The sequence below is a fragment of the Arachis stenosperma genome, chromosome 6, assembly GCF_014773155.1.
Source record: "Arachis stenosperma cultivar V10309 chromosome 6, arast.V10309.gnm1.PFL2, whole genome shotgun sequence".
NCBI lineage: Eukaryota > Viridiplantae > Streptophyta > Magnoliopsida > Fabales > Fabaceae > Arachis > Arachis stenosperma.
Genome location: NC_080382.1, coordinates 62,806,634 through 62,830,116, shown reverse-complemented (window position 1 = coordinate 62,830,116; position 23,483 = coordinate 62,806,634). Strand labels below are relative to the sequence as shown.

At 39.3% G+C, this 23,483-nt stretch overlaps 2 non-coding genes across 2 annotated transcripts; both read left to right on the top strand.

Moving 5' to 3' along the window:
* Nucleotides 1–215: 215 nt before the first annotated feature.
* Nucleotides 216–324, top strand: LOC130938625 (small nucleolar RNA R71). Its single transcript, XR_009069784.1, has one exon. It is a non-coding gene; the product is annotated as a small nucleolar RNA R71 (small nucleolar RNA).
* A 9,189-nt stretch (nucleotides 325–9,513) lies between these two features.
* LOC130937912 (small nucleolar RNA R71) lies at nucleotides 9,514–9,621 on the top strand. The gene has a single exon (XR_009069103.1). It is a non-coding gene; the product is annotated as a small nucleolar RNA R71 (small nucleolar RNA).
* The last annotated feature ends 13,862 nt before the right edge of the window (nucleotides 9,622–23,483 follow it).

Below are 23,483 nucleotides of genomic sequence, written 5' to 3'. Positions count from 1 at the left end.
TACACTGGAGCACCCAGGTATGGCATTCATTCCACATTCTACATATATCTGCTTGGACCCATGCTAACTTAAGCATCGGAGTGTCATTGCAGGTACAACCACCAACCACTACGCATATCAAAGCTCGGGTCCCTGAACCCCCACCTCGGGCCTCTCCAGACGACCGAGCTACACGTTTCAGGTAACCCTCGGAACATCTACCATGGTCCACTCTGAAAATATGTCTGAAGGACACTTTTTGGTCATCTGCTTGTATCTTTCCCAAGCTTCATAGAGGGATTCACCATCTTTTTGTTTGAAGGTCTGAACATCCACTCTAAGCTTGCTCAACTTTTGAGGGGGAAAGAACTTAGCCAAGAAGGCCGTGACCAGCTTATCCCAAGAGTCCAGGCTATCTTTAGGTTGTGAATCCAACCATGTTCTAGCTCTGTCTCTAACAGCAAAAGGGAAAAGCATGAGCCTGTAGACTTTAGGATCTACTCCATTAGTCTTAACAGTCTCACAGATCTGCAAGAACTCAGTTAAAAACTGGTAGCGATCTTCTAATGGAAGTCCATGAAACTTGCAGTTCTGTTGCATTAGAGCAACTAGTTGAGGCTTCAGCTCAAAATTGTTTGCTCCAATGGCTGGGATTGTGATGCTTCTTCCATAAAATTTGGAAGTAGGTGCAGTATAGTCACCAAGCATCCTCCTTGCATTATTGTTGTTGGGTTCGGCTGCCATATCCTTTTCTTGTTTGAAAATTTCAGTAAGGTTGTCTCTGGCTTGTTGTAATTTAGCTTCTCTTAGTTTTCTCTTCAGAGTCCTTTCAGGTTCAGGGTCAGCTTCAACAAGAATGCCTTTTTCCTTGTTCCTGCTCATATGAGAAAGAAGAGAACAGAAAATGAAGAGGAATCCTCTATGTCACAGTATAGATATTCCTTTATGTTAGTAGAAGAAGAAAGGAGTAGAAGAAGGAAAAGGTAAGAATCCAAACGCAAGGGTGTGGATAGTGTCGAATTCTTGAGTAGAGAAGAAGTGTTAGTAGATAAATAAATAAATAGAAGGAGATGAGAGAGAAGAGTTTTCGAAAATTAAGTTTGAAAAAGGGGTTAGTGATTTTCAAAAATTAAGAGAAGAGATAAAATTAAAATTAAAATTTGAAATAATTAGTTAATTAAAAGAATTTTGAAAAAGAGGGAGATGATTTTCGAAAATTAGAGAGAGAAAAGTAGTTAGGTGGTTTTGAAAAGGATAAGAAACAAACAAAAAGTCAATTAGTTAGTTGAAAAAGATTTTGAAAATTAGTTTTAAAAAGATAAGAAGTTAGATAAGATATTTTGAAATCAAATTTTTGAAAAAGATATGATTTAAAAGATATGATAAAAAAAATATGATTTTTAAGAGAAATATATTTTGAAAAAGATTTAATTTTTAAAATTAAAATTGATTACTTGACTAACGAGAAACTAAAAGATATGATTCTAGAATTTAAAGATTGAACATTTCTTAACAAGAAAGTAACAAACTTCAAATTTTTGAATTAATCACATTTAATTGTTAGTAAAGTTTCAATTTTGAGATAAAGATAAGAAAAAGATTTTAAATCACTTTTTTTTAATTTTTGAAAATAATAATAAAAATGAAAAAAGATTTGATTTTTGAAAAAGCTTTGAAAAGATAAGATTTTTAAAATTGAAAATTTGACTTGACTTATAAGAAATAGCTAAGTTTTTAAAAAATTTTGACTAAGTCAACTCAAATTTTCGAAAATTAGGAGTAAAATAAGGAAAAGATATTTTTTTATTTTTGAATTTTTAATGAGGAGAGAGAAAAAACACAAATATGATCCAAAATATAAAAATTTTGGATCAAAACACTTAATGCATGCAAGAACACTATGAATGTCAAGATGAACATCAAGAACACTTTGAAGATCATGATGAACATCAAGAACATATTTTTGAAAAATTTTTGATGCAAAGAAAACATACAAGACACCAAACTTAGAAATCTTTAATGCTTAGACACTATGAATGCAAAAATGCACATGAAAAACAACAAAAGACACAAAACAAGAACACATGCATGAATTTTCAAAAAATGCATAATTTTTTAAAACATGCAATTGACACCAAACTTAAAAATTGACTCAAGACTCAAACAAGAAACTCAAAATATTTTTGATTTTTTTCGATTTTATAAATTTTTTTGGATTTTATTTTATATTTTTCGAAGAACATATAGGAAAAAGAAAATAAGAAATTCAAAATTTTTAAGAAGAATTCCAGGAATCTTTCAATGTTAGCCTAAAGTTCCAATCTAGGGGTTGGACATGGCTTAATAGCCAGCCCGCTTTAGGATATAAATCAGACATACAACAGTTGATATTTCAATTAACTTGCCTCTATGCTGATGATTGGAAGCCTCAGTCCAAAAGAATTAGACATGGCTTTACAGCCAGCCAGGCTTCAACATGCTTCATGAAACACTAGAATTCATTCTTAAAAATTTAGAATAATTTTCAAAAACAGATGAGAAAAATTTTTTTGAAAGATTTTTGAAAATTTTTTTTGAAAATAGAACAAAATGAAAATTACCTAATCTGAGCAACAAGATGAACCGTCAGTTGTCCAAACTTGAACAATCCACGGCAACGGCACCAAAAACTTGGTGCACGAAATTGTGATTTCTAACAGTGGCTCTCAACTTAGTATGCGCGTTTATAATTCAGCACTTTCTTCACAACTTTGCACAACTAACCAGCAAGTGCACTGGGTCGTCCAAGTAATAAAACTTACGTGAGTAAGGGTCGATCCCACGGAGATTGTTGGTATGAAGCAAGCTATGATCATCTTGTAAATCTCAGTTAGGCGGATAATAAATGGTTATGGAGTTTTCGAATAATAATAATAAATAAACAGAAAATAAAGATAGAAATACTTATGTAAATCATTGGTGGGAATTTCAGATAGGCGTATGAAGATGCTGTGCTCCTTCTGAATCTCTGCTTTCCTACTGCCTTCATCCAATCCTTCTTACTCCTTTCCATGGCAAGCTGTATGTAGGGCATAACCATTGTCAATGGCTACATCCCATCCTCTCAGTGAAAATGGTCCAAATGCTCTGTCACAGCACGGCTAATCATCTGTTGGTTCTCGATCATGTCGGAATAGAATCCATTGATTCTTTTTGCGTTTATCATCACGCCCAACAATCGCGAGTTTGAAGCTCGTCACAGTCATTCAATCCCTGAATCATACTCGGAATACCACAGACAAGGTTTAAACTTTCCGAATTCTCAAGAATGCCGCCATCAATTCTAGCTTATGCCACGAAGATTCTGATTGAGGAATCCAAGAGATATGCGTCCGGTCTAAGGTAGAACGGAAGTGGTTGTTAGTCACGCGTTCATAGGTGAGAATGATTATGAGTGTCACGGATCATCACATTCATCATGGTGAAGTGCAACGAATATCTTAGAAAAGGAATAAACTGAATTGAATAGAAAATAGTAGTAATTGCATTGAAACTCGAGGTACAGCAGAGCTCCACTCCCTTAATCTATGGTGTGTAGAAACTCCACCGTTGAAAATACATAAGTGATAGTGGTCCAGGCATGGCCGAATGACCAGCTCCCAAAACGTGATCAATAGTCTCCTAATATGAACAATAGATTAAAACTGAGACCAAAGATGTTACATGGTCAAAATACCGAATGGTCAGCGACACCTAGTACAATAGTAAAATGTCCTATTTATACTAGACTAGCTACTAGGGTTTATAGAAGTAAGTAATTGATGTAGAAATCCACTTATGGGGCCCACTTGGTGTGTGCTTGGGCTGAGCTTGAGCTTTACACGTGCAGAGGCTTCTTTTGGAGTTGAACGCTGGTGCACGAAATTGTGATCAATACTTTTCCAAACATAAACAATCCCTAGTAAGGGCTCCAAAGACTTGGTGCTCAATACCATGGCATAAACACAACTTCGCACAACTAACCAGCAAGTGCACTGGGTCGTCCAAGTAATAAACCTTACGCGAGTAAGGGTCGATCCCACGGAGATTGGTGGTATGAATCAAGCTATGGTCATCTTGTAAATCTCAGTCAGGCAGACTCAAATGGGTATAGTGATAAACGAATAAAGCATGAAGATAAAGATAGAGATACTTATGTAATTCATTGGTGTAAGAGCTTCAGACAAGCGTATGAAGATGCCTTCCCTTCCGTCTCTCTGCTTTCCTACTGTCTTCATCCAATCCTTCTTACTCCTTTCCATGGCAAGCTCGTGTAGGGTTTCACTGTTGTCAGCAGCTACCTCCCATCCTCTCAGTGAAAATACGTCCCTGATGCTCTGTCACAGCATAGGCTAATCATCTGTCGGTTCTCGTTCAGGCCGGAATAGAATCCATTGATTCTTTTGCGTCTGTCACTAACGCCCTAGCCTGCTAGGAGTTTGAAGCACGTCACAGTCATTCAATCATTGAATCCTACTCAGAATACCACAGACAAGGTTAGACCTTCCGGATTCTCTTGAATGCCGCCATCAGTTCTTGCCTATACCACGAAGACTCTGATCTCACGGAATGGCTGGCTCGTTTGTCAGGCGAGCACTCGGTTGTCAGGCGATCAACCATGCATCGTGTATCAGTAATCCAAGAGATATTCACTAAGCCTCTCATGCTTGTAGAACAAGAATGGTTGTCAGTCACCTTGTTCATAGGTGAGAATGATGATGAGTGTCACGGATCATCACATTCATCTAATTGAAGAACAAGTGATATCTTGGACAAAGAACAAGTGGAATTGAATAGAAGAACAATAGTAATTGCATTAATACTCGAGGTACAGCAGAGCTCCACACCTTAATCTATGGTGTGTAGAAACTCCACCGTTGAAAATACATAAGAACAAGGTCTAGGCATGGCCGAATGGCCAGCCCCCAAATGATCTAAGAACTAGATGTCCAGAGATATAAATACAATAGCAAAAGGTCCTATATATAGAGAACTAGTAGCCTAGGGTGTACAGAGATGAGTAAATGACATAAAAATCCACTTCCGGGCCCACTTGGTGTGTGCTTGGGCTGAGCAAATGAAGCATTTTCGTGTAGAGACTCTTCTTGGAGTTAAACGCCAGCTTTTATGCCAGTTTGGGCGTTTAACTCCCATTTAGGTGCCAGTTCCGGCGTTTAACGCTGGAATTTCTTGAGGTGACTTTGAACGCCGGTTTGGGCCATCAAATCTTGGACAAAGTATGGACTATCATATATTGCTGGAAAGCCCAGGATGTCTACTTTCCAACGCCGTTGAGAGCGCGCCAATGCGGCTTCTGTAGCTCCAGAAAATCCACTTCGAGTGCAGGGAGGTCAGAATCCAACAGCATTTGCAGTCCTTTTGAGTCTCTGGATCAGATTTTTGCTCAGATCCCTCAATTTCAGCCAGAAAATACCTGAAATCACAAAAAAACACACAAACTCATAGTAAAGTCCAGAAAAGTGAATTTTAACTAAAAACTAATAAAAATATAATAAAAACTAACTAAAAGATACTAAAAACATACTAAAAACAATGCCAAAAAGGGTACAAATTATCCGCTCATCACAACACCAAACTTAAATTGTTGCTTGTCCTCAAGCAACTGAAAATCAAATAAGATAAAAAGAAGAGAATATACTATAGACTCCAAATTATCAATGAAACTTAGCTCCAAATTAGATGAGCGGGACTAGTAGCTTTTTGCCTCCGAACAGTTTTGGCATCTCACTCTATCCTTTGAAATTCAGAATGATTGGCTTCTTTAGGAACTCAGAATCCAGATAGTGTTATTGATTCTCCTAGTTAAGTATGATGATTCTTGAACACAGCTACTTATTGAGTCTTGGCCGTGGCCCAAAGCACTCTGTCTTCCAGTATTACCACCGGATACATACATGCCACAGACACATAATTGGGTGAACCTTTTCAGATTGTGACTCAGCTTTGCTAGAGTCCCCAATTAGAGGTGTCCAAGGTTCTTAAGCACACTCTTTTTGCCTTGGATCACAACTTTATTTCTTTCTTTTTCTTTCTTTTTCTCTTTCTCCCTTCTCTTTTTTTTTTTCGTTTTTTTCCTTCCCTTTTTTTTTTTTGTATTCACTACTTTTTCTTGCTTCAAGAATCATTTTTATGATTTTTCAGATCCTCAGTAACATGTCTCCTTTTTCATCATTCTTTCAAGAGCCAACAATTTTAACATTCATGAAGAACAAATTCAAAAGACATATGCACTGTTCAAGCATACATTCAGAAAACAAAAAGTATTGTCACCACATCAAACTAATTAAGCTAGTTTTAAAGATGAATTTGAAATCCTGTACTTCTTGTTCTTTTGTAATAAAAACAGTTTTCATTTAAGAAAGGTGATGGATTTCATAGGACATTCATAACTTTAAGGCATAGACACTAAGACACTAATGATCATAAGACACAAACATGGATAAACATAAAGCATAATTTTCGAAAAACAGAAAAATAAAGAACAAGGAGATTAAAGAACGGGTCCACCTCAGTGATGGCGGCTTGTTCTTCCTCTTGAAGGTCTTATGGAGTGCTTGAACTCCTCAATGTCTCTTCCTTGTCTTTGTTGCTCCTCTCTTAGTTGTCCCATGTTGGAACTCAATTCTCCTAGGGAGGTGTTAATTTGCTCCCAATAGTCTTGTGGAGGAAAGTGCATCCCTTGAGGCATCTCAGGGATCTCTTGATGAGAGGGGTCTCTTGTTTGCTCCATCCTTTTCTTAGTAATGGGCTTGAGGTCATGCCTTCTCAGTTGAACCGGCTTCCCTCTTGAATCTCTCTTTCATTGAACGCCCTCTTCACAAATGTCTATGAGGACTTGGTCCAACCTTTGATCAAAGTTGACCCTTTTTGAGTTTGAAAGGGATCTCAGGGATCACCTTCTTCAAGGCCACAACTTCATAGAAGTGGTCTTGATGCACCCTTGAGATGAATCTCTCCATCTCCCATGACTCGGAGGTGGAAGCTTTTGCCTCCCCTTTCCTCTTTTTAGAGGTTTCTCCGGCCTTAGATGCCATAAATGGTTATGGAAAAACAAAAAGCAATGCTTTTACCACACCAAACTTAAAAGGTTTGCTCGTCCTCGAGCAAAAGAAGAAATAATAGAGGAGAAGAAGAAGAAATGAGGAAGAAGGGAGTGGCTTTGTGTTTCAGCCATTATGGATGGGAAAGTGGTTTGAATTTGAAGGGTGAGGTTGGTGGGGTTTTATGAAGGATGGATGTGAGTGGTGAAGAGAAAGATGGGATTTGATAGGTGAAGGGTTTTTGGGAAAGAGGTGTTGAGGTGATTGGTGAATGGGGGAAGAAGAGAGAGAGTGGTGGTGGGGTCCTGTGGGGTCCACAGATCCTGTGGTGTCAAGGAAAAGTCATCCCTGCACCAAATGGCATCAAAATTCACGTTTTGAGCCATTTCTGGCGTTAAACACCGGGCTGGTGCCCATTCCTGGCGTTTAACGCCAGGTTCTAGCCCTTTTCTGGCGTTTAACGCCAGTCTGGTGCCCCTTTCTGGCGTTAAACGCCCAGAATGGTACCAGACTGGGCGTTAAACGCCCAACTGCTACCCTCACTGGCATTTAAACGCTAGTGAGTTCTTCCTCCAGGGTGTTCTGTTTTTCTTCCTGTTTTTCATTCTGTTTTTGCTTTTTCAATTAATTTTGTGACTTCTCATGATCATCAACCTACAAAATAACAAAAAATAACAAAAGAAAATATATAAAATATAACATTGGGTTGCCTCCCAACAAGCGCTTCTTTAATGTCAGTAGCTTGACAGAGGGCTCTCAATGAGCCTCACAGATACTCAGAGCAATGTTGGAACCTCCCAACACCAAACTTAGAGTTTGAATGTGGGGGTTCAACACCAAACTTAGAGTTTGGTTGTGGCCTCCCAACACCAAACTTAGAGTTTGACTGTGGGGGCTCTGTTTGTCTCTGATTTGAGAGAAGCTCTTCATGCTTCCTCTCCATGGTGACAGAGGGATATCCTTGAGCCTTAAACACAAAGGATTCTTCATTCACTTGAATGATCATTTCACCTCTATCAACATCAATCACAGCTTTTGCTGTGGCTAGGAAAGGTCTGCCAAGGATGATGGTTTCATCCATGCATTTCCCAATCTCTAGGACTATGAAATCAGTATGGATGTAGTGGTCCTCAATCTTAACCAAAACATTCTCTACAAGTCCATAAGCTTGTTTTCTTGAGTTGTCTGCCATCTCTAGTGAGATTTTTGCAGCTTGTACCTCAAAGATCCCTAGCTTCTCTATTACAGAGAGAGGCATGAGGTTTACACTTGATCCTAAGTCACACAGGGCCTTCTTGAAGGTCATGGTGCCTATGGTACAAGGTATGGAAAACTTTCCAGGATCTTGTCTCTTTTGAGGCAATTTCTGCCTAGACAAGTCATCCAGTTCTTTGGTGAGCAAAGGAGGTTCATCCTCCCAAGTCTCATTTCCGAATAACTTGTCATTTAACTTCATGATTGCTCCAAGGTATTTAGCAACTTGCTCTTCAGTGACATACTCATCCTCTTCAGAGGAAGAATACTCATCAGAGCTCATGAAAGGCAGAAGTAAGTCTAATGGAATCTCTATGGTTTCATTTTGAGCCTTAGATTCCCATGGTTCCTCATTGGGGAACTCAGTGGGGGTTAGTGCACGCCCATTGAGGCTTTCCTCAGTGGCGTCCACTTCCTTTCTTTCCTCTCCAAATTCGGCCGTGTTTATGGCTTTGCACTCTCCTTTTGGATTTTCTTCTGTATTACTTGGGAGAGTACTAGGAGGGAGTTCAGTAATTTTCTTGCTCAGCTGTCCCACTTGTGCCTCCAAATTCCTAATGGAAGACCTTGTTTCAGTCATGAAACTTTGAGTGGTTTTGATTAGATCAGAGACCATTGTTGCTAAGTCAGAGGTATTCTGCTTAGAACTCTCTGTCTGTTGCTGAGAAGATGATGGAAAAGGCTTGCTATTGCTAAACCTATTTCTTCCACCATTATTGTTGTTGAAACCTTGTTGAGGTCTCTCTTGATTCTTCCATGAGAAATTTGGGTGATTTCTCCATGAAGAATTGTAGGTGTTTCCATAGGGTTCTCCTAGGTAATTCACCTCTTCCATTGAAGGGTTCTCAGGATCATAAGCTTCTTCCTCAGGTGAAGCATCCTTAGTACTGCCAGGTGCATTTTGCATTCCAGACAGACTTTGAGAAATTAAATTGACTTGTTGAGTCAATATTTTATTTTGAGCCAAAATGGCGTTCAGAGTGTCAATCTCAAGAACTCCTTTCTTCTGACTAGTCCCATTGTTCACAGGATTCCTTTCAGAAGTGTACATGAATTGGTTATTTGCAACCATTTCAATTAGCTCTTGAGCCTCTGTAGGCGTCTTCTTCAGATGAAGAGATCCTCCAGCAGAGCTATCCAAAGACATCTTGGATAGTTCAGAGAGACCATCATAGAAGATACCTATGATGCTCCATTCAGAAAGCATGTCTGAGGGACATCTTCTGATTAATTGTTTGTATCTTTCCCAAGCTTCATAGAGGGATTCTCCATCCTTCTGTCTGAAGATTTGGACTTCCACTCTAAGCTTACTCCATCTTTGTGGTGGAAAGAACTTTGCCAAGAAGGCATTGACTAGCTTTTCCCAAGAGTCCAGGCTTTCTTTAGGTTGAGAGTCCAACCATATTCTAGCTCTGTCTCTTACAGCAAAAGGAAATAGCATCAGTCTATAGACCTCAGGGTCTACCCCATTAGTCTTGACTGTGTCACAGATTTGCAAGAATTCAGCTAAGAACTGATGAGGATCTTCCATTGGAAGTCGATGGAACTTGCAATTCTGTTGCATTAGAGAAACTAATTGAGGTTTAAGCTCAAAGTTGTTTGCTCCAATGGCAGGGATAGAGATGCTTCTCCCATAAAAGTCGGGAGTAGGTGCAGTAAAGTCACCCAGCACCTTCCTTGCATTGTTGGCATTGTTGTTGTTTTCGGCTGCCATGTGTTCTTCTTCTTTGAATAATTCGGTCAGGTCCTCTAAAGAGAGTTGTGCTTTGGCTTCTCTTAGCTTCCGCTTCAAGGTTCTCTCAGGTTCAGGGTCAGCTTCAACAAGAATGCCTTTGTCTCTGCTCCTGCTCATATGAAAGAGAAGAGAAAGAGAAAATGTGGAATCCTCTATGTCACAGTATAGAGATTCCTTGAAGTGTCAGAGGAAAAAGAAAAATAGAAAGAAGAAGGAGAAGAAGAATTCGAACTTTAATTAGGTAAGGTTCGAATTGTGCATTGAGAAGGAGTGGTACTCCATAAATAGAAGGATGTGAGAAGGAGGGGAGTAATTTTCGAAAATTAATTAGAAGATTTTGAAAACATTTTTGCAAAACACTTAATTGATTTTCGAAAATAAGAGTGGAAAAGAAATCAAGTGATTTTTTTGAAAAAGATTTGAAATTAGAAGTTAAAAGGATTTGATTGAAAACTTAATTTGAAAAAGATGTGATTAAAAAGATGTGATTGAGAAGATATGATTTGAAAACAATTTTAAAAGATATGATTTGAAAACAATTTTTTTAAAAAAAATTTGATTTTAAAAATTAATGACTTGCCTAACAAGAAAAGATATGGTTCAAACATTTAAAACCTCTCTCAACAGAAAAGGCAACATACTTGAAATGTTCAATCAAATCATTAATTGTTAGCAAGAATCTTTGAAAAAGGAAAGAAATTGATTTTGAAAACATTTGATTGAAAAGATATGATTTGAAAAAGATTTGATTTTGAAAAACTTTGAAAACTTGAAAAAAAAAATTGATTTGAAAACAAAATCTTCCCCCTAGCACCATCCTGGCGTTAAACGCCCAGAATGGTATACATTCTGGCGTTTAACGCCCAAAATGCTACCTCTTTGGGCGTTAAACGCCCAACCAGGTACCCTGGCTGGCGTTTAAACGCCAGTCTGTCTTCTTCACTGGGCATTTTTGAATGCTCAGCTTTTTCTGTGTAATTCCTCTGCAGTATGTTCTGAATCTTCAATTCTTGGTATCATTGACTTGAAAAGCCACAAATTAAAAATATTTTTGGATTTTTAATAATCAAAATGCAACAAGAATGAAATAACAATGCATGCAGGACACCAAACTTAAGATGAGACTCTAGACTCAAACAAGAAATATTTTTTTGGATTTTATGATTTTAAAATTTTTTTGTGTTTTTCGAAAATTAAGTGGAAAAAGATATCAAAATTCTTAATGAGAATTCCAGGAATCAGTGCAATGCTAGTCTAAGACTCCGGTCCAGGAATTAGACATGGCTTCACAGCCAGCCAAGCTTTCAAAGAAAGCTTCGGTCCAAAACACTAGACATGGCCAAAGGCCAGCCAAGCCTTAGCAGATCACTGCTCCAAAAGCAAGATTGATAAAAATCATCAAGCTCTTGTGATGATAAGTTGAAACCTCGGTCCAATGAAATTAGACATGGCTTCTCAGCCAGCCAGATTTCAACAAATCATCATGAAACTCTAGGATTCACCTTCAAGAATTTCGAAAAAAAAAAATACCTAATCTAAGCAACAAGATGAACCGTCAGTTGTCCATACACAAGAACAATCCCCGGCAACGGCGCCAAAAACTTGGTGCACGAAATTGTGATCAATACTTTTCCAAACATAAACAATCCCTAGTAAGGGCTCCAAAGACTTGGTGCTCAATACCATGGCATAAACACAACTTCGCACAACTAACCAGCAAGTGCACTGGGTCGTCCAAGTAATAAACCTTACGCGAGTAAGGGTCGATCCCACGGAGATTGGTGGTATGAATCAAGCTATGGTCATCTTGTAAATCTCAGTCAGGCAGACTCAAATGGGTATAGTGATAAACGAATAAAGCATGAAGATAAAGATAGAGATACTTATGTAATTCATTGGTGCAAGAGCTTCAGACAAGCGTATGAAGATGCCTTCCCTTCCGTCTCTCTGCTTTCCTACTGTCTTCATCCAATCCTTCTTACTCCTTTCCATGGCAAGCTCGTGTAGGGTTTCACTGTTGTCAGCAGCTACCTCCCATCCTCTCAGTGAAAATACGTCCCTGATGCTCTGTCACAGCATAGGCTAATCATCTGTCGGTTCTCGTTCAGGCCGGAATAGAATCCATTGATTCTTTTGCGTCTGTCACTAACGCCCTAGCCTGCTAGGAGTTTGAAGCACGTCACAGTCATTCAATCATTGAATCCTACTCAGAATACCACAGACAAGGTTACACCTTCCGGATTCTCTTGAATGTCGCCATCAGTTCTTGCCTATACCACGAAGACTCTGATCTCACGGAATGGCTGGCTCGTTTGTCAGGCGAGCACTCGGTTGTCAGGCGATCAACCATGCATCGTGTATCAGTAATCCAAGAGATATTCACTAAGCCTCTCATGCTTGTAGAACAAGAATGGTTGTCAGTCACCTTGTTCATAGGTGAGAATGATGATGAGTGTCACGGATCATCACATTCATCAAATTGAAGAACAAGTGATATCTTGGACAAAGAACAAGTGGAATTGAATAGAAGAACAATAGTAATTGCATTAATACTCGAGGTACAGCAGAGCTCCACACCTTAATCTATGGTGTGTAGAAACTCCACCGTTGAAAATACATAAGAACAAGGTCTAGGCATGGCCGAATGGCCAGCCCCCCAAATGATCTAAGAACTAGATGTCCAGAGATATAAATACAATAGCAAAAGGTCCTATATATAGAGAACTAGTAGCCTAGGGTGTACAGAGATGAGTAAATGACATAAAAATCCACTTCCGGGCCCACTTGGTGTGTGCATGGGCTGAGCAAATGAAGCATTTTCGTGTAGAGACTCTTCTTGGAGTTAAACGCCAGCTTTTATGCCAGTTTGGGCGTTTAACTCCCATTTAGGTGCCAGTTCCGGCGTTTAACGCTGGAATTTCTTGAGGTGACTTTGAACGCCGGTTTGGGCCATCAAATCTTGGACAAAGTATGGACTATCATATATTGCTGGAAAGCCCAGGATGTCTACTTTCCAACGCCGTTGAGAGCACGCTAATTGGGCTTCTGTAGCTCCAGAAAATCCACTTCGAGTACAGGGAGGTCAGAATCCAACAGCATCTGCAGTCCTTTTGAGTCTCTGGATCAGATTTTTGCTCAGATCCCTCAATTTCAGCCAGAAAATACCTGAAATCACAGAGAAACACACAAACTCATAGTAAAGTCCAGAAAAGTGAATTTTAACTAAAAACTAATAAAAATATAATAAAAACTAACTAAAAGATACTAAAAACATACTAAAAACAATGCCAAAAAGGGTACAAATTATCCGCTCATCACACGCCAAGTTGTAATGTGCTTTTGGCGTTTAACTTTGGTTCGTGACGTATTTCTGGCATTTGACTCCAGAATGCAACATGGAACTGGCGTTGTGTGCCAGTTTGCGTCATCTAATCTCGAATAAAGTATGGACTATTATATATTTCTGGAAAGCTCTGGATGTCTACTTTACAACGCCATTGAGAGCGCGCCATTTGGAGTTCTATAGCTCCAGAAAATTCATTTCGAGTTTAGGGAGGTCAGAATCCAACAACATCAGCAGTCCTTTGTCAGCCTTTTATCAGAGTTTTGCTCAGGTCCCTCAATTTCAGCCAGAAATTACCTGAAATCACAGAAAAACACACAAACTTATAGTAAAGTCCAGAAATGTAAATTTAGCATAAAAACTAATGAAAACATCCCTAAAAGTAACTAGATCCTACTAAAAACTATCTAAAAACAATGCCAAAAAGCGGATAAATTATCCGCTCATCAATAGTTTAATACAACCTCTTGATGTATTCCTTGGATAATGATGTATGGTTCCTTCCTGAGATTTATTGACTTCCTGTAAAACTATTGGAAGTTGCTTGTTTCCTCAAGCACTTGGAAAATGGTTAGCATGCATGTATGCTTGTGAAATTCTGAACTTAATTTGGTGTGAGAACACCAAAGTTAGTTCTTTGCCTAATGCAACAACTTGAATACATGCAGAACCTCGTGTGCTTTTATTAAGAAACAATTATGAATTAGAAAAGCAAATCATGCATTAGAGATTAAACATTTGTCAAGTAGTTTCTCTGTTTGGTAGAGCAGATGCTATATCAATGCAGGGTTGCAATGCACTCTTCAGGTAGGATCTTTGGTGGAACACCAAACTTAGAGTTTCACATTCACCCTTGGAAGGTTTTGGTGTGCAACACCAAACTTAGCTCCTCACAAAATAGAGAATTCTACTTGAATCCTTTATTGAGACAATAATGGAAAAAAACTACCTCAGGTTGGGTTGCCTCCCAACAAAGCGCTTTTTTAACGTCGCTAGCTCGATAGTGGCTTCTCTAGTTGAGATTATACTTTTGTTTGGGGTCTTCCCCCATGCTGCCCAAGTAGTGTTTGATTCTTTGTCCATTCACATTGAATTTCCTCCTTGAGCTTTCTTCCATGATTTCTGTGTGTCCATAAGGTGAGACTTTGGTGACCAAAAAGGGTCCAAACCACCTTGATTTGAGTTTTCCAGGGAAGAATCTCAGTTTGGAGTTCTAGAGGAGTACATGTTGTCCTTCTTTGAAACTTCTTGGTTCCAGGTTGAGATCATGTCTCCTCTTTGCTTTTTCCTTATAGATTTTAGTGTTTTCATAGGCTTGAGACCTAAACTCTTCTAGTTCTTGCAACTGCAAAACCCTCTTTTCACCAGCAGCAGTGCTGTCGAAGTTTATTATCTTGAGAGCCCAAAAGGCTTTGTGCTTCAACTCTAATGGTAAATGACAGGCCTTTCCATACTCCAGTTGATATGGGGACATCCCAATTGGTGTTTTGAAGGCTGTCTTGTATGCCCAAAGAGCATCATCTAGCTTTTTCGCCCAGTCCTTTCTTGATGCCTCCACAGTCTTTTCCAAAATCCTTTTTAACTCTATGTTGGATATCTCGGTTTGCCCACTTATTGGGGGTGATAAGGTGTGGCAACCTTATGCTTCACCCCATACCTTAGGAGTAAGGTTTCCAATGGTCTGTTGCAGAAATGACTCCCTCCGTCACTGATGAGGGCTCGTGGAACTCCAAATCTGCTGAAGATATTCTTTCTAAGAAAGTTTATGACCACCTTATTGTCATTTGTTGGGGTTGCCACTGCCTCCACCCACTTAGATACATAGTCCACTGCCACCAAAATATATTTGTTCGAATATGAGGTCGGGAATGGTCCCAGGAAGTCGATCCCCCATACATCGAACAGTTCGAGTTCTAAGATGAATTGCTATGGCATCTCATTTCTCTTGGGCAAGTTTCTAGCCCTCTGGCACTCGTCGCAGCTCCTTACCAGTTCCTTAGCATCCTTGAAGATAGTGGGCCAGAAAAACTCACATTGCAGTACCTTTGCTGTGGTTCTTTCTCCTCTAAAATGATCTCCATAACTAGAACTATGGCAACTCCACAGGATCTTTCGTCCCTCTTCTTTTGAAATGCACCTCCTGAGGATTCCATCTGAGCACTTCTTGAAGATTTATGGCTCATCCCAAATGAAATATTTAGCATCATTGATAAGTTTTCTTCTTTGATGTTTGTTGATTCCAGGAGGCAAGTCACCAGCTGCCTTAAAATTGGCAATATCTGCAAACCAGGGTGTCTTGTGAACCAACATTAACTACTCATCTGGAAAGAACTCATTCACACTTGTATCATGTGTAGCACCTTTCTCACAAGGGATCCTGGATAGATAATTTGCTACCTTGTTCTCTACGCCCTTTTTGTCTCTAATCTCAATGTTGAATTCCTGCAACAGTAAGATCTATCTGATTAGTCTTGGTTTTGATTCCTGTTTGGCAAATAGGTATTTGAGTGCTGTGTGATCAGTGAAAACAATCACTTTAGAGCCTATGAGGTATGATCTAAATTTGTCAAATACAAAAACTATTGCCAGCAACTCCTTTTCGGTAGTGGTATAATTTCGTTGAGTATCATTGAGGACCTTGCTGGCATAGTATATGACTTGCACCAAATTTTCTTTTCTCTGTCCTAACACTGCCCCAACTGCAAAATCAGATGCATCACACATCAGTTCGAATGGCAAATTCCAATCAGGTGGGGTGATGATAGGAGCTAAGGACAGCTTTTTTTACAAGTTTTTAAATGCAAGCATGCACTTCTCATCAAAGATAAATGGTGTATCAGACATAAAGAGATTGCTTAAGGGCTTGGCTATCTTTGAAAAATCTTTAATAAACCTTCTGTAGAAGCTAGCATGCCCCAAAAAGCTCCTAATTGCATTGACATCACTTGGTGGAGGTAATTTTTCAATTAGCTCCACCTTAGCTCTGTCTACCTCAATACCTTGGTTAGAAACTTTATGGCTAAGGACTATTTTGTCTGTCACCATAAAGTGGCATTTTTCCCAATTCAAGACCAAATTGGTCTCTTGAAATCTTTTTAATACCAAGGCAAGATGATTTAGGCAATTAGGAAAGGAATCTCCGAATACTGAAAAGTCATCCATGAAAACTTAAATGAACTTCTCTAGGCAATTAGGAAAGATGATTTATGCAGCGTTGAAAAGTTACAGGCGCATTACATAGTCCAAATGGCATGTGCCTGTAGGCAAACACTCCATATGGGCAAGTAAATGATGTTTTCTCCTGGTCTCTTGGATCAACCACTATTTGGTTATATCCTGAATAACCATCCAAAAAATAACAGTATGCGTGTCCTGCAAGTCTTTCCAGCATCTGGTCCATGAAGGAAAGTGGAAAATGATCCTTTCTTGTGGCTTCATTGAGTTTTTTGTAATCAATACACATCCTCCATCCTGTGACAGTTCTTGTAGGGATTAGCTCATTCCTTTCATTGGGTACTACAGTGATTCCTCCTTTCTTGGGGACCACTTGGACGAGGCTGACCTATGGGCTATCCGAAATTGGGTAGATTACTCCTCCCTGCCACAGCTTCATGACTTCCTTCTATACCACTTCCTTCATAACTGGATTCAGCCTCCTTTGGGGTTGAATGGAAGGTTTGGCATCCTCTTCCAATAGTATCTTATGCATGCATATGGCTGAACTGATTCCCTTCAAGTCAGCAAGTGTCCATCCAATGGCATCCTTATGCTTTTGTAAGACTTGAAGTAACTCTTCCACCTGTTCTTGGCTAAGGGCTGAATTTATGATCACTGGATAGCTTTCATTCTCTCCTAAGTATGCATACTTGAGAGTGGGTGGCAGTGCCTTTAGTTCAAGTTTGGGTGCTTTTTTTCTTTCATCCTTCCCCTCTAGTGTGCCCTAAACACGAGTTTCAGCTGTTGCAACCTCTTCACTTGATGTTGATTCCTCTTCTTCTATTAACCCCTTAAGTTTTTCTTCTTTAAGAGTCTCTTGACTACAGCATCCACCGAGTCTAACCTCATACATTCTCCCAATGAGTCTTGTGGGTAGCTCATGGCCTTGAACACATTGAATATCATTTTCTCTTCATGTAGTCTAAGGACAAGTTTACCCTTTTAGACATTAATGATGGCTCCGGTAGTGGCTAAAAATGGCCTGCCTAAGATGATAGAAGTCTTGGCTCCTTCCTCCAAGTCCAACACTACAAAGTCTGCTGGAAAGATAAAGTCTCCTACCTTCACCAGCAAGTCTTCCACTATTCCGTGAGGAAATTTGAATGATCAGTCTGCTAGTTGCAGGGCCATTCTTGTTGGTTTGGCCTCCTCAATCCTTATTTTCCTCATCATTGCTAAGGACATCAGATTTATGCTAGCTCCTAAATCACATAAAGCCTTTTCCACTGTGATTTCTCCTATGATAGAAGGATTTTGGAAGCTTCCATGATCCTTCAGTTTTTGGGGTAATTTGTGCTAGATAATGGTACTATATTCTTTGATTAGTACCACAGTTTCGTTGTTCTTCCAGCTTCTCTTCTTGGTCATCAATTCCTTCAAGAACTTGGCATAGAGTGGCATTTGCTCTATTGCTTCAGCAAAGGGTATGTTAATCTATAGTTTCTTGATGATTTCCAAAAATTTGGAGAATTGGTTGTCCTATCCCTTCTTCTTCAATTGCTGAGGGTATGGGGCTTTTGGAAAGTTTAGCTTCGGCACTTCTCCCTCTTGATGTGACTTGGGAGTGGAGACTTGAATTTCCTCTTGTCCCTTTTCTTCTTTATCCAATTTCTTCTCTTGTGGTTTCTTGTAGGTCTCCTTCAATTCCTTCCCGTTTCTGAGGGTGATGGCCTAACACTCCTCCCTTGGAGTTGAATTAGTGTTGCTGTGAATATTGTGACCAGGGGCATGCTTGAATAAGTAGCCAATTTATGTTTCAAGTTTCTTGATGGCAGCATCTTAATTCTGCATATTGGATCGCACTTCTTCCCGGAAAGCTTTACTGTCTTGGACTTCCTTACATATGTCTTTAAGTAAAGTCTCAATTCTGGAGAGTCTATCTTCGCTTGGTGATGGTGGGTTGAGGTTAGGAGGTTGAAAAGGGTGATTATGTGGGTATTGATATGATCTCTGTGAGGGGTGTTGGTGAGTTGCATTGTTGTTGGGATTGTGGTTGTGGCGTCTCTGGTCTTGGCCTTGGTCTTATTGGTTTCCCCACCCAAAATTAGGGAAAGGAGCATGAAGATAAATGGCAGAAAGTAAAGAGAATGGGTAAGATCAGAAATGGGGGATTCATTAGGCTTAGGAGATGTTGCATTCTCCAGATCAAATTCATTCTCATATCTTCCTCAATCAATGCATTCATTGATCTCCTTGGAAATCTTAGGTGATTGGATCCCAATTCCTTGGCAACCCAATCTCTCTAAGCTTGAACAATTGCCCAATTCCTTGATTTAATTGCTCATGGGAAGAGATGAAGTATGGTCACTGATTTTACCACATGTATTTCCAAATCAAAGTATTGGGAGGATTACATGTCACTATATCCATCCAAACCCCAATTTGGTCCAACATGAGAAAGCATTTCTAGCATGATTTCCTCATCCCTTTTCCAAGGCTCAGAGGAGATCCAATTATGGAGAGTTTCTTTTCCAAGATAACTAACCAATTGAATTAAGATTGAAAGCTTTCTAGTAAATCAAGAGAAAAGAAAGAGGGGGGAGAATGAAAACTATAATTGATCCATCAAATTACAACATAGCTCCATAACCCAATGAAAGGGGGTTTAGTTGTTCATAGCTCTGAAAATGGAAATGGAAAATGGTAGAAAAAAGTACATTCTCTCGTAACTAGAAAAGTGCAGAAAAGTAAATATACAATGTGTAGTTCTCCAAATTGTCAAGCTCCTTTCTAGTTCAAAACTTACTCCTATATATACTACTCTTCTTGATCTTCTAGTTAGTTCTTCAAGTCTTGGATATGGGCCTTTGATCTTGAGTTGAAGCAGTTACAATCTTTATTGGGCTCAGCTTTGATTGCAAAAAAGTGTGAGTTAGGCATGGACGTTAGTTAGGACGTTAGTAGTGTTAACGTCAAGTGAGAATGTGGGTTCGAGAACGTTAGTGACGATCACCTTTTCTACTAACGTTCCAACCCACTAATACTCCACATTAACTTCAACGTTAGTGGCACTAACATGACCACTAACGCTGCCATCTTGGTCCTTCGCATACGTTATTGGCGTTCACCTTTTCCAATAACGTTGGCTCTTGGGTCTTCTCCCCATGTTAGAGTTCACGTTGGTGTAACTAACGTGACCCTTAACGTGGGCATGCCTAAGCTTTGAGAGCGTTAGTGACACTTACCTTTGTCACTAATGCTCCGAACGCCCCTCCTTCCCACGTTAGAGTTCACATTAATTGGATTAACGTGACCACTAACGTGGTGGTGATTGCCATCTCCAACGTTAGTGACAAAGGTGACTGTCACTAACGTTGGCCCATCATGCTTAGCTCCACGTTACTCTTCACGTTAGTGGTCTTAACGTGACCACTAACGTGGGCACTCTTGGCTTAGTCCAATGTTAGTGACAAAGGTGAGTGTCACTAACGTTGGCGATTGCTTCCTCCCCCACGTTAGAGTTCATGTTAATTGGATTAACGTGGCTCTTAACGTGGCTAAATGTGCCGTTGTGGAACGTTAGTGGCATTAACTTTTACCACTAACGTTGGAGCTCCTCTTTTCCTCCGCGTTAGCTACCACGTTAATGTACTTAATGTGGTAACTAACGTGGGCTATGATGGCATCAAAGGCGTTATTGACGATCACTTTTTTTATTAACGCTACAAGCTTGTCCCTATTCTACATTAGTGGTTATGTTAATTAGCTTAACGTGACAACTAACGTGGCTCCTTCTTGCTTCCTTTGTCTTGAAATCAAGCAATTAAAGTGCATCAAAGCTCTGTTCCAAGTCATGAGATTATGCATCATCAATTATATTATTCAATTCCTGCCTAATTCTCATGAAATCATGTAAAGTTCACAATGTTTGCTTGAATCAAGGTGTAAGTTTATTTTCATCCAAAACTTGATTATTTACTAAGAAAATGCATGAAACTACCCTAAAACAGTAAAAAAAAGGTCAGTGAAGCTGGCCAAGATGTCCTGGCATCAGGTTCATAGGCATATGGTGGTGGTTGTTGACACGTACAATAAGGATTACCACATCCATTAGATTGGTATGCATTAGGATTGGAGTTATACCTATATGAGACCGGAGGAGGTTGTTTGCTAAGAAGGCTCAGCATATGCTCGAGGCTTCTCCCATCTTTGATTGTTCCATCCTTGATGCAAGCCTTCATTGTAATCTCCATCCCCTACAATATAATTGTAACTAAACTCATAGCCAAAGGGGTGAGAATTCGTAGTAAAAGGAGAAAATAAAACAAAAGCTAATAAGAAATAATAAAAATAAACTCCTAAAACTAGAAACAACTAACAAAGAAATGAAAAAAAAAACATATTCATAATATTCACAATAACCAATAATAAGGCAGACATTTGCAATTCCCTAGCAACGGCGCCAAAAATTGATGGAGAAAAAATCGTCGGTAAAGATTTTCTTAATAAATTCGCGTTGCAAGTATAGATTTAAACCGACAAATTAATCTCAATCAAATTTAATTTGTTTGTCACTTAAGCAAACCCAATAAAATTAACCGAAGTATTTAAATCTCAGGTCGTCTCTCAAGGATCTGCAGGGAAGTGTTTTTATTATTGGTTATGGAAAAATTATCTTTCTCGGTTTTTGAAATAAGAAACAAGAAGGGTTAAGTTCAATTTTGGTCCCTAACGTAGGGGTCGAAAATATGTTTCGTCCCTAAGTTTTTTTAAAACAAAATTGTCCCCAAAGTTGACAATTGTATTAAAATGGTCCGACGGACAATTATGCCCCTGAGTTCATTACTCTCCTTAACTGTTTGTTAATTAATAATAATAATAATATTAATAATAAAAGGGAATGTTGTGGGAGAGGGAGGAGGAGAATATGTTGGCTCGAAGGCTGTGAGGAAGAAAGCTACGCTAGGGTTCGACTCAGTGGAGGACGGGGACAGAAACACCGATTGGATGGCTTCCCAGGGTTCAAGATTAGGCAGAATTCAAACACCTGTGAAGGAGATGGTATGTGGGCATGGTGAGAGGCCGTTTCTGCGTACCTCAACGACGAAGGACAACCCAGGCCGACGATTTTGGGGTTGTGTCTACTATCAGGTATTTTGATGGCCTCTAATTTCTGAGATTGAGTTTTTCCATCTGGGTTTCCTTCATCTTATGAGTTCTGGGTGGTGATAGGTTCAGGATGCCTGTGATTTCTTTAGGTGGGCAGACCCAGAATCTGGAGGAGCATTGCGGGATTCTGAGATTGCAAGATGCAGGAAAAAGATTACAACCTTGAAGACAAGGTTGAAGGATGTCGAATGGAAGCTGAGGATTGTAGCTACTTTAGGGGTAGTTGGGTAGATTGGGTTTCTCTATTTGTTGCTGAATAATCCAGAGAATTTGAGGCAACCATATGGAATGCATTTAATCAGGAGATGATTAGAACATTATTTGTAGGATTTTTGTGTGTTGTTTTGGTTATTTGATACTGTTGTTTTGGTTTCTCTATTTGTTACAATGATGTTTTGTGATGTATCCCCTATGAAGATGTTTCAATGTATGAATGAAGGTGTTGTGCAAATTTCCAATCATGAAGCAATGGAAATGTGTGGAAGACATGTAAAGAACATTTATGTGCTAATTTGGATAAAACCTTAAGCAATGAACCTTAAAACACTGCCAAAGTCATTCACAATAGCATCCATAAGCCAAAATGGCCAATTACAGACTTGTACTTGTCACTTAAACAGCAAAAACACAGACCAACATAGTTCATAAACAAACTTAAAACCAGTTAACCACATGGAACAAAATAACAAAATAACAAAATACCAACATAGCATAGTTTCAGACCTAATGTAACAGCATAAACAGCCAAAACACATAACTAGTCCTCTTTAAAGATTGCCCCATGCACTAGGAGGCAATTTTGCCATTAGCTTGAGTTTCTGCATTGGGATATGAGGTGCACCAGTCTAGATAACAGAAAAATGCCTCTTCTTCTAAATTGGTTAACTGTGTGAGTCATTTTTGCAAGTGGAGGAAGCTGCTGCACTGCTCTTTTGAGGCAAAGGTTAGGATGAAGGAGCTTTAGGGTTGGACTGAGGTAGTGCTGGCCCAGCTACATTTTTGGTCTGAATCTTGGGCTAAGTTGAATTATCAGTGGGCCTAGCTGCCAATTTCCTGGGCCTGGTTACTGGTTTGTTGGGTTGAGTTGTTGCTGTGTTGGAATGAGTTGTTACAGGGTTGGGTTGAGAGCATGATTTCTTGCTCAATTTCCCTCTTTGAACTGTTTGGCCAAGGGATTGTAAGCTTGCAACCTTAGTACCTCTCCTTTGACCCTTGGCAGCTTGTTGAGATGCAAGTTGGACCTGTGACAGAGATAAAAAATAAGGAACATTTTTAGCAAAAGTAAATATAAACCAAACTGAACACTCTAGCAGAAAGGAAGATACCTTCTTCTTAGGCTTTGTGCAACCTGATTTCTTGTGACTGATGCAGGTGGAAACTGTCTCTCAACAAATTTCCTTCGGCAAGTGTACCGAATTTGTCGTCAAGTAAAAACTCACAATAGAGTGAGGCCGAATCCCACAGGGATTGATTGATCAAGCAACTTTAATTAGAAGAATGTTCTAGTTGAGCAAATTCAGAATTTGGGTTGAGATTTGCAGAAAATAAAATGGCAGGAATGTAAATGACAGAAAAAGTAAATGCTAGAATTAAAGGGTTGAAAGTAAATGACTGAAAGTAAATTGCAGAATTGTAAATGGGAATGGGGTGTTTGCTCATAAAAGTAAACGCATAAATTAAAGAGAATGGGTGAGATCAGAATTGGGAAGTTCATTGGGCGCAGGAGATGTTACAATTCTCCGAATCAAGTTCATTTTCATCTCTTCCT